At 45.1% G+C, this 11,302-nt stretch overlaps 1 long non-coding RNA gene across 1 annotated transcript; it reads left to right on the top strand.

Moving 5' to 3' along the window:
• The first annotated feature begins 7,469 nt into the window (after positions 1–7,469).
• Positions 7,470–10,926, top strand: LOC138683340 (uncharacterized). Its single transcript, XR_011322921.1, has 3 exons — positions 7,470–7,558; positions 9,860–9,949; positions 10,763–10,926. It is a non-coding gene; the product is annotated as an uncharacterized lncRNA (long non-coding RNA).
• Positions 10,927–11,302: the final 376 nt, after the last annotated feature.

The following is an 11,302-nucleotide window of genomic DNA, read 5'->3' as shown; positions in this document are numbered from 1 at the left end:
AGATTTTTGACTCTAGTGTCAAAACTTCAAAGCATGAAAGAAAAATCTCCCTTTTACTTCAGAAAGCGACATGATAGCCTCCTTGGCAGCGTGAAGCTAAGCCAAGGTTCAATAATAGTTGCCTTGCCAGAAGGCTGGCAACAGAATTAGTGCTACTTCCAACAGATTATGAACATGACACTGGAATTGACATGTAGTCCAAAATGTCTAAGAAACATGTAGGCAGCTCCCAAATGTGATAAGACAGAAGGATTTATTTATATGCAGATTACCTCTACATAAGTAGAACTGTGAAAAGAAATTTTTCCATTACACTGACAGAAGTCATTCCATTCTGAGAACAGAGCACTTATGACCTTTATACTAAGGTGACAACCAGACTACCCCAAAAGTATGACAGTTTTTAAAATATATTTTTTCTTCTTGTGTACTGTAAATTATGCACTGTTTCTAAAGAGACACTATCTTCCTAGAGCCTAACCAATGTAACAAAACGTTTTAAATAGCTAAGAACTTTAAAATACCTATGAGTCTCTCTGAGTTCTTTTTCAGTAACATCAATTTTCTTAAATTGCTTATCTTCCTTATCAGATATAGGAAGCCTAAACTATCAAATCAGCTGCTGATTCAAATCTAAAACGTATAAACTTAGAATAACAAAAGAAAGGAAAAATCCTAACATCTACATTATGGCATCTGAGGCGAGCGGTGCAGGGAGCGGCGTCTGAGTGGAGCAGCATGGCAGTTTGCATGGCAGTTTGCATGGGAAGGGCGGCGCACTCTACCAGTTGTAGGGCTGCTGCCTGCTCTGCTCACCCACAGGCTTAGGCTGCAGCCCCAATGGTCAACCCAGCTACATGGTGGCTGTGCAAACCTACCCAGCAGCTTGAGGTCTCCAGGGAATTAGAAGGGTGTATTGGGTCTGGCTGAGATGGAGTTAATTCTCCCCATAGCAGCCCTCGTAGTGCTGTGCTCTGTATTGGTAGCTAGAAAGGTATTGATAATACACCAGTGTTTTGGCTACTGCTGAGCAGTGCTTGCACAGCATCAAGGCTGTCTCTCCAACATTTTTGCCCTCCCCTCAATGGCAGGCTGGGGCTGGGCAAGATCTTGGGAGGGGACATAACCAGGACAGCTGACCTAAACTGACCAAACAGATATTCCATACCATGTGATGTCAGCTCAGCTATAAAAGCTAAGTAAAGGGAGATGGAAGTGGGGGCATTCGTTATTTTATGTTTGTCTTCCGGAGCAGCCACTACGAGTACTGAAGCCCTGCTTCCCAGGAAGCGGCCAGACATCACCTGCTGATGGGAAGTAGAGAATAAAATCTTTTGGTTTTCTTTGCTTTCGCTTTATTAAACTGTCCTTATCTCGACCCATGAGCCTTTTGTTATATTTTCTCTCCCCTGTTCAGCTTAGGAGGGGGAGTGATAGAGCGGCTTTGGTGGGCACCTGGCACCCAGCCAGGGTCAATCTACCACAGCTGGACAGACACAGAAGCACCAACTATAGATGAACTGGCCAGACAATTCTGAGAATACGAAGATAATCTCGCTTCCTCCATGTGAGCCTGAGTCTCGGCTGTGGACAGACTGACCCAAAAACTGTCCGAGCAAGCCAAGAAGGGTAGGTCTTCTTCACACACTCCAACCAAGGCCTCAGCTATTAAGAGTCAGACTTTTTCTGTTCAAGGGAAAGGGTACCAGTGGTGCACACCACGTGCAACCCTGTAGTTCTTCCTGCGTGACTGGGGGAGGACATGAGGAAGTGGGATGGTGAACCTACCTGGAGACTAGAAGCTCAGGTACAGGAACTGCAAGGAAAAACAACAGCCAAAAAGCATCTATCCAGGAAAATCACTGCTCCAATGTCTGTTGGGCAGAGTAAAAGGACTGATCATACTTTTGACCCTGATGAAGGGACTTCTATTTTGTAGTTACAAAAATCAAGTAATGAAGACTCCAACCAGGAATAGAGGAGCCCTGCCTTCGGCCAGGCGGAGGAAAGGGACAACTGGGTTTACTGGACTGTTTGGATTCAATGGCCTGCCACATCAACCCCACAGGAGTATAAAGCTCTAGTGGGCACTGGTGCACAGTGTACTCTAATACCATCAGATTACATAGGGGCAGAATCCATCTGTATTTCTGGAGTGATGGGAGTATCCCAAGAACTGTCTGTGTTGGAAGCTGAGCTAAACCTTAGTGGGAATGAGTGACAAAAGCATCCTATTGTGACTGGTCCGGAGGCTCTATGTATTCTTGGTATAGACTGTCTCAGGAGAGGGTACTTCAAAGACCCAAAAGGGTACCAGTAGGCTTTTGGTATAGCTGCCTTAGAGAAGGAGAAGATTAAACAAACAGCTGTCTAGCTTGCCTGGTCTCTCAGAGGATCCATCTGTGGTTGGGTTGCTGCATGTTAAAGAACAGCAGGTGCCAATTGCTACAATGACAGTGCACCAGTGACAAAATCACACCAATCGAGACTCCCTGATTCCCATCCACAAGTTGATTCATCAACTGGAGAGCCAAGGAGTGATCAGCAAAACTCGCTCACCCTTTAATAGTCCCATATGGCCCGTGTGAAAGTCTAATGGAGAGTGGAGACTAACAGTTGACTATCGTGGCCTGAATGAAGTTGTGCCACCGCTGAGTGCTGCTGTACCAGACATGCTAGAACTCCAATATGAACTGGAGTCAAAGGCAGACAAATGGTATGCAACAATTGATATTGCCAACACATTTTTCTTGATGCCTCTGGCAGCAGAGTGCAGGCCACAATTTGCTTTCACATGGAGGAGTGTCCAATACACCTAAAATCGACTGTCCCAGGGGTAGAAACACAGTCCTACCATTTGTCATGGATTGATACAGACTGCACTGGAACAAAGTGAAGCTCCCGAACACCTGCAGTATATTGATGACATCATTGTGTGGGGCAACACAGCAGAAGAAGTGTTTGAGAAGGGGAGAAGAATAACCCAGATGCTTTTGAAAGCTGTTTTTGCTATAAAATAAAGTCAAGGGACCTGCACAGGAAATCTAGTTTTTAGGAAAAAAATGGCAAGATGGGCGTCGTCATACCCCAATGGATATGATCAATAAAATAACAGCTATGTCTCCACCAACTAACAAAAAAGAAAACACAAGTTTTCTTAGGTGTCGTGGGTTTTTGGAGAATGCATATTCCAAATTACAGTCTGATCATAAGCCCTCTCTATCAAGTGACCCAGAAGAACAATGACTTTGAATGGTGCCCTGAGCAGCAGCAAGCCTTTGAATAAATTAAACAGGAGATAGTTCGTGCAGTAGCATTTGGGCCAGTCCGGGCAGGACAAGATATGAAAAAAATGCTTTACACCTCAGCCAGGGATAACAGCCCAACCTGGAGTCTCTGGCAGAAAGCGCCTGGAGAGACCCGAGGCCGACCCCTGGGGTTTTGGAGCAGGGAATATAGGGCATCTGAAGCCCATTACACTCCAACTGAAAAAGAAATATTAGCAGCATATGAAGGAATTTGAGCTGCTTCAGAAGTAGTTGGTACTAAAGCACAGCTCCTTTTGGCACCTCGATTGCCTGTGCTGGGTTGGATGTTCAAGAGGAGGGTCCCCTCTACGCATCATGCAACTGATGCCACATGGAGTAAGTGGGTCACACTGATAACGCAATGGGCTCAAATGGGAAACCCCGACCACCCAGGAATTTTAGAAGTGATCATGGACTGGGCAGAGGGCCAAAACTTCAGACTGTTGCCAGAGGAGGTGACGTGTGCTGAAGAGGCCCCACTACATAATAAATTACCAGAAAATGAAAAGCAATATGCCCTGTTTACAGATGGATCCTGTCGCATTGTGGGAAAACATCAAAGGTGGAAAGCTGCTGTGTGGAGTCCTACACAACAAGTCACAGAAACTGCTGAAGGAGAAGGTGAATCGAGTCAGTTTGCAGAGGTGAAAGCCACCCAGCTAGTGTTAGACATTGCTGAAAGAGAAAAGTGGCCAGTGCTCTGTCTCTATACTGACTCATGGATGGTGGCAAATGCCCTGTGGGGGTGGTTACAGCAATGGAAGCAGAGCAGCTGGCAGCGCAGAGGTAAACCCATTTGGGCTGCTGAATTATGGCAAGATATTGTGTCTCAGCTAGAGAACCTGGTTGTGAAAGTACATCACATAGATGCTCACATACCCAAGAGTCGTGCCACTCAAGAACATTGAAACAATGAGCAGGTGGACCAGGCTGTTAGAATTGAAGTGGCTCTGGTGGATCTGGATTGGGAACATAAAGGTGAGCTATTTATAGCTCAATGGGCCCATGACACATCAGGACATTTAGGAAGGAATGCAATATATAGATGGGCTCGTGATGGAGGGGTGGACTTGACCATGGATACTATTGCACAGGTTATCCATGAATGTCAAGCGTCCGTCATAATCAAACAAGCCAAGTGGCTAAAGCTTCTCTGGTATAGAGGAGGATGGCTGAAATATAACTATGGGGAGGCCTAGAAGACTGATTATATCGCACTCCCACAAACCCACCATGGCAAGCACCATGTGCTTACAGTGGTGGAAGCAACTACTGGATGATTGGAAACATACCCTGTGACCCATGCCACTGCCTGGAATACTATCTTGGGCCTTGAAAAGCAAGTTTTATGGCAACACGGCACCCCAGAAAGAATTGAATCAGACAACGGGACTCATTTCCGAAAGAACCTCTGTCACTGTTATGGAGGCACATACAATCAAATCCAACAGGTGTTAAAACTCAGATTTATTCTTCAGTAAAAAGTTAGTTAGAACTCCGGTAACATTTGTAAACCATAGGCTCAATGATGTAAGGGGAATTAATACTACACAGCCGACTTAAGAATTCTTAAGATTTAAAATGATGAATCAAAATGCGCATATCACTCACCTAAAAGATGAGGGATCTCAACCTTGAGGAGTTATCTAGGGCGGCGTCCTGACCCAAGGGAGAGTCCCTGACTGCAGACCTGCTGCTCCGAGGAGGACTGATTCCCACATGTCCTCCGGTAGGACCCCGTTTATACCCTTGTCGAATCTGATCTGTGGTCATTTTAATCCCTATTGGCCAAAAGGTCACTTCAGTGTACCTGGTGCATTTGATTGGTCAGTTCAATTTTCAGCCTGCGGCCTCCCTGCCTGGAGAAGTTTTGTTTCCTGTTGGGGGTGGGGGGTGGAGGGGGTGGTGTACTGCCACAGTCACATCCCAATTTCTCAGGACAACGACTCCGGTTTGCTGATTCCCAGGTCAGGACTAAGGTGAAATGACACCAGGGATCCTTTAACTCACAAAACTCAACTTTTATTCACTCACAACAAGAATCAGCATGCTCACCACAAAAATTGTCATGAAACTACATCTGTAAACTGTGTAACGTGCTAACCCTACATCACCAAACATATACTACAGGCTGTCGGGGAATGCAACAGGTCTGCAGAATGCCTGATGATGCGAGAGCAGCGTGACCTTGAGCAGCTTGTAGTGTATCCTTGAGAGTCTGGAAAGTCCCGAGAAGAACTATGTAGACAATGATAAGAGGAACCGTCCTGACGACTCACCAATCATGAACTGTTAGTTACTAACTAAACCAATCATATATGAACACATACTCTGAAGAAGGGGATAAAAAGGTGTGTTAGAACAATAAAGTAGCCATTTTGCACAATCTAATACTTGCTGTGTCCATCTCTACCGCGACAAATGGTGACCCCCAATGCGTGCAGGCAAACTGATCATTTAAAGGTGATAAATCTGGCACTAGGAAGAAGTATACCGGTGGCGAGGAGAGCTGCGGAGGAGTATAGTGGCAGCGAGAAGAGCTGCGGAGACGGAGCCCGGTGAAGCTGAGAGCAGAGGGAATCTGCTTGGTCTGGACCTGAACTTTGACACCCAAAAAGGTGAGCCACTGGGGACAAAATTGTTAGAATGGGGCAGCAATTAACAACAGGAGACAATTTTGTCTACCTGGAAAGCCCTATTAAAAAGAAAAGGGGTTAAAACCCCAGAACAAAACCTGAGAAGGATTTTGATATGGAGTAAGATGCAAGGCTTTGCAGCCACAACAGTTACTGCATTCAGTGTGGGTGCATGGCAAGCAGTGGGATGGAAAATATTGGATGAGATCTCTAAAGGACAGAAAGAGGTGTGTGAGCTGGCGATCATATGGCATCTATTAAGCGAGACCCTGAAGGAATGGAAAGCAGAATGTGATGCGAATGATCAGCAAAACAAAGATGAGAAACCAGAAAATGTTAGGAAGGAAAAAGATTGTGATCAAGGAACAACTGAAGCCGATGCTGCAGTATCAGCAGTAGCAGGCAGGAAACCCCTCATGGGCAAAATCAGATCATGCCCTCATCCACCTCCTCCTCCTCTGCCATTAAATACTTTACTGGGCGATGAGGGGCCCTCCTCACCTAGTGGTGCAGCAGCGGAAGGGGTGACTCCATCAGCCCCCCCGAGGAGGAAAATATGGTGAATCCGGTGAATAACACCAAGCCAGAAAGTGAGAGCGGAAATGTAAGTGAGGGAGAAGAGGCTCTAATTGACGCTATGCGATCTCTGCATCTTGCAGATAAAATCATAATGAAAGAACCCCTGCCATGGACTCTCCCCCCATCCACAATAACTGTAGTCCCAAGATCCCCTGACCAATTTTGGGAGGGAGTTAGGAGATATGCTGCCGAAGCTGGCAACTGGGATCTAGTAGAACGCCTCAGCCCGTGCTCTCTAACACCAGCATATCCAAAGCCTGTAAACATAGCAGCAGAGGCTCCTGCTACGTTTCCTGTTTTCAAAGCTGCTGCAGGCACAAACCACCGCAATGAGCACAATCCCATCGGCTGGAAAGTGGTGCAGGATTTGCAGAATAAAGTACAAAAATTTGGAATAAATTCTCCTGAGGTGATGCAACTTATTCGAATAATCAGCACAGATCTGCTGTGTCCATATGACATTACGCATCTTGCACAAGTGAAATTTCATGTTAATGGGCAGCCGCTACAGGGAAACCACAAAAAGAGCGCGAGAGGGCGCGCGAGGACAACAAGTCCCCTCCCGACAGCCGGCCAACTCCCCTCTGCGAACAATTGTCGGCCGCAACAGCTGGCTCAGCAGGGTTGGATGTATCCACCGCCGACACAGTCACTCTAGTCACAAAAGACATCGTCAAGGTCCTTCTTGATGCAAGGGGTCCTATAGGACGAGGACTGAGTGCATTGCTACTGGGAAGATCAAGTAGCACGTTAAATGGACTAATTGTGCATGTGGGAGTTATTGATGCTGATTTTACAGGTCAAATTTGCACGATGGTTTCAACCCCCTACCCACCAGTAACAATCCCAAAAGGTACTCGCATTGCTCAACTTATTCTTTTTTCGAGTTCTATTTCGAAAGCAGAACAGTGACTGCGATGCGGTGGAGGCTTCGGCTCTACGGGACCCCCTCAGGTCTGCTGGTCTCAGACTGTTTCATCATCCCGACCACATATGACGTGCATGCTGTCGAATCACGGACGATCGCCGACTACAGTAAGGCTTGCAGGGCTCGTGGACACCGGAGCCGATGTGACTATTATTGCCGATTATCTGTGGCCATCCACCTGGCCAACAGAGGACGCGGGTATGGGAGTAGTGGGGCTGGGGGGATCCGCACGAGCAAGGATGGCAGCCACAGCAGTTCTGATTACTAATCCTGAAGGCCAACAAGCAGTCATTAAGCCATATGTGACGGCAGCTCCCCTCAATTTATGGGGGAGGGATTGCTTGTAGCAATGGGGGGTGAGAATTACCATGGATTTTTAACGGGGGCCACTGTGCTGCAGGGTGTTAGACAACCCACGCTTGTTTTAACTTGGTTAACAAATAACCCTGTGTGGGTGGATCAGTGGCCCCTACCAATTGAAAAATTAAAGGCCCTGCAAGAATTGGTGGCAGAACAACTAGCTACCAGACACATTGAACCATCTCAGAGCCCATGGTATACTCCAGTGTTTGTGATAAAAAAGAAATCAGGAAAATGGCAATTTTTGTATAACCTGCGGCAAGTCAATGCTGTCATGGCCATGATGGGGGCTCTGCAACCAGGCATGCCTTCACCTGTCATGATCCCTCAAGATTGGGAAATCATTGTCATGGACCTTAAGGATTGTTTTTTTACGATACCATTAGCTTCCCAAGATAAAGAAAAATTTGCATTTTCTGTGCCTTCTATCAATCATGCAGAACCGGCAAAAAGATATCAATGGAGAGTTCTGCCGCAGGGCATGAAAAATTCACCAACCATTTGTCAATGGTTTGTTGCACAAGCTCTGTCACCTGTAAGGGAAAAATTCCCTACTAGTTATTGTTATCATTATATGGATGACATTCTGTTAGCATCAGACAACAAGGAGCAGTTGAATGACATGAAAAATTTGGCCACGAATTGGTTACAACAATAGGGGTTAGTTATTGCCCCTGAAAAAGTGCAAAAAATAGAACCCTGGAAATATTTGGGAATGACAATTACAAGCAAGCAGGTTGTGCCCCAACCTGTGAAACTCAACCTTGCGGTTAAGACACTCAATGCTGTACAGAAACTAATGGGATCCTTGAACTGGATCAGGCCCTATCTTGGACTGACCAATTCGCAGTTGCAAAATTGGTACAATTCTTTGTACTAATTGACAAAACTGTGCCATTTGGTGCTTTGGTGCAGTGGAATTCTGAGTGGGATGACCCATTACATATTTTAGAATGGATGTTTTGTCATTCCAGCCACGAAAAACTGCTCCTGGCTTGTGTAGGGTTCAATTATATGGAACTTAGTTACTGGGCCTGAAAGTAGCTCATGGTCGCAAGAGCATTCCAGAGGCCTTTAGAAGGCCTTGAACAGAATAAACAAGAAGACAGAAAAAGAAAGATCCCAATTAGAAAAACACAGGTGCGCATTCCACCATAAAGGGAACTTGGCACAAACAACCTCAATTCGGCAGTTTATCTTGACCAATTAGACTGAGACAAGTTTCGCGTGCTCTAGTTAATATAGCCAATTATGTCCTGTGTTCATGCATGTGTACAGAGTGAGTATAACTGTATCTTATGTTTATACGCGTGTACAGTGTCGATATAACCAATCACATTTTATGCTTGTGCGTGTGGACACCAAATGCTTGCATGCAGCAGCCAATCAAAGCTTCTAAGGAACTTAGAGAATTGTATAAGAATGATCAGCTAGGCTCAATAAACTGGCGACTTTAATCATCATATTGGTGTCCTGTCATCCGGATCCCACATGGAATAACCCTACACCCTACAGGCTTGTTTGAACTTATTGCTGATGTAATCATAAAAGCCAGAAAAAGATGTGTAGAACTAACAGGATGTGATCCAGCTATGATTGTTTTACCTGTTCAAAACTGGTACTTTGAATGGTGTCTGGCAAACAATTACGAGCTGCAAGCGGCTATGGCGGGTTTTCAAGGGCAGATCTCGTATCATCTACCGTCACACCCGCTACTGAAATTTGCTCGAGAAATACCATTTGGTCAGAAAAATTTAAGCCGTCCAGAACCTGTGAAAGGCCCCACTGTCTTTACAGATGGTTCGGGAAAAACAGGTAAAGCAGCAGTAGTATGGTATGAAAACAACAACTGGAACATCAAAGTAGTATATCAAAATTGTTCTCCACAAGTAGTAGAGCTGCGTGCAATGGCTGGTTTTTTTTTCTATTTTTTTCTACTCCTGTAAATATTTTAACTGACTCAGCGTATGTAGCTAATTTAGTTTCTCGACTAGACAAAGTGGCTTTGACCATGTCAGACAATCAATTATTATTTGATGTGCTTTTAGAACTCTGGAAAAGTATTCAACTATGAACAGAACCTTATTTTATCATGCACATCTGGAGTCATACCACTTTACCAGGATTTTATACGGAAGGTAATGCCGGAGCAGATGCTCTTGTTTCTGCTATGACTCTGAGTACTGTTCCTAACATGAAGTAACTAGCTGTATTATCACATCAATTTTTTCATCAAGGTTTTCAAGCTTTACGAAGGCAGTTTGGTTTGTCCCATACTGAAGCTCGCTCTATTGTAGCTGCCTGCCCTGATTGCCAAGGAACTCACACTCCACTGTATTTTGGTACTAATCCCAGAGGTATGCAGGCTTTACAGATTTGGCAAACTGATGTTACTCATATAAATGAATTTGGCCGACAGAAATATGTTCATGTTTCTATTGATACTTATTCTCATGCTTTGGTAGCAACAGCACATAATGGAGAAACCGGAAAAGATGTGATTCGACATTTGCAGAAAGCTTTCTCTATGCTTGGGGTGCCACGCCAAATTAAAACGGACAATGGCCCAGCATATGCTTCACGGAAAGTTCAAACGTTTTTTAATCTGTGGGGTGTTACTCATGTTACAGGAATTCCCCATTCCCCAACAGGACAAGCAATTGTTGAGCGTGCACATGGTACGTTGAAGCAGCTGCTTCAAAAACAAAAAGGGGGAATGATTGGGGAGCCACCACAGGCATGTTTAGATAAAGCAGTTTATGTTCTTAACTTTCTCCATTATGGGGATAATTCTTCTCTACCTCCTCTTTTTCAACATTTCTCTTCTCTTTTTTCAACACAGAATTTACAAAAAGGCATCAAAGTACATGTTAAAGATTTAATTACTGGTCAGTGGAGTGGACCATGTGAGCTATTAACCTGGGGAAGGGGTTATGCTTGTGTTTCCACAGATGCTGGTCCTCGCTGGGTTCCTGCTCGGTGTGTTCGGCCTGTATTGGAACCTGCCTCAGGGTGAAGGATGGGTGGTCTCACAACCTAAACAAAATGTTTGGGTCACTTTAGCAAACATGACACATCAGGACACCCTGTGTCTCACCACCGCAAGCCCTGAAAATCCATTCTCTACATGCTTGGTAGGACTACCTGTGGACACTTGGCCAAACCCATTGCAGATCCCGAATCTCTGTAATTCTCCAGAAAATTGTACAAAATCTGGGATCGTGTGTATGCGCACCTCTCGCCAGTCACCCAGGAACCCCAAGAGTTAGAATTATTAGGATCTGTAATGATGGATGCTTGTGTGCTTTTTAATTACTCTTATAGCAATACTGCTCGCCGAGGGCAAAATGTTAATGCAACTAGTATTCTCTATTGCAATGCAACTGCATGGTGTAATTATACCGCACCTAATGCTTCACGATCCTCTGTTGTTCCTCTTGCGCTACCTCCTGGTGTGTTTTTAATCTGTGGAGATCATGCCTGGGGAGGCA

Source organism: Haliaeetus albicilla, chromosome W, assembly GCF_947461875.1.
Source record: "Haliaeetus albicilla chromosome W, bHalAlb1.1, whole genome shotgun sequence".
In the NCBI taxonomy this organism is placed as follows: domain Eukaryota; kingdom Metazoa; phylum Chordata; class Aves; order Accipitriformes; family Accipitridae; genus Haliaeetus; species Haliaeetus albicilla.
This window is presented reverse-complemented; position numbering and strand designations above follow the sequence as displayed.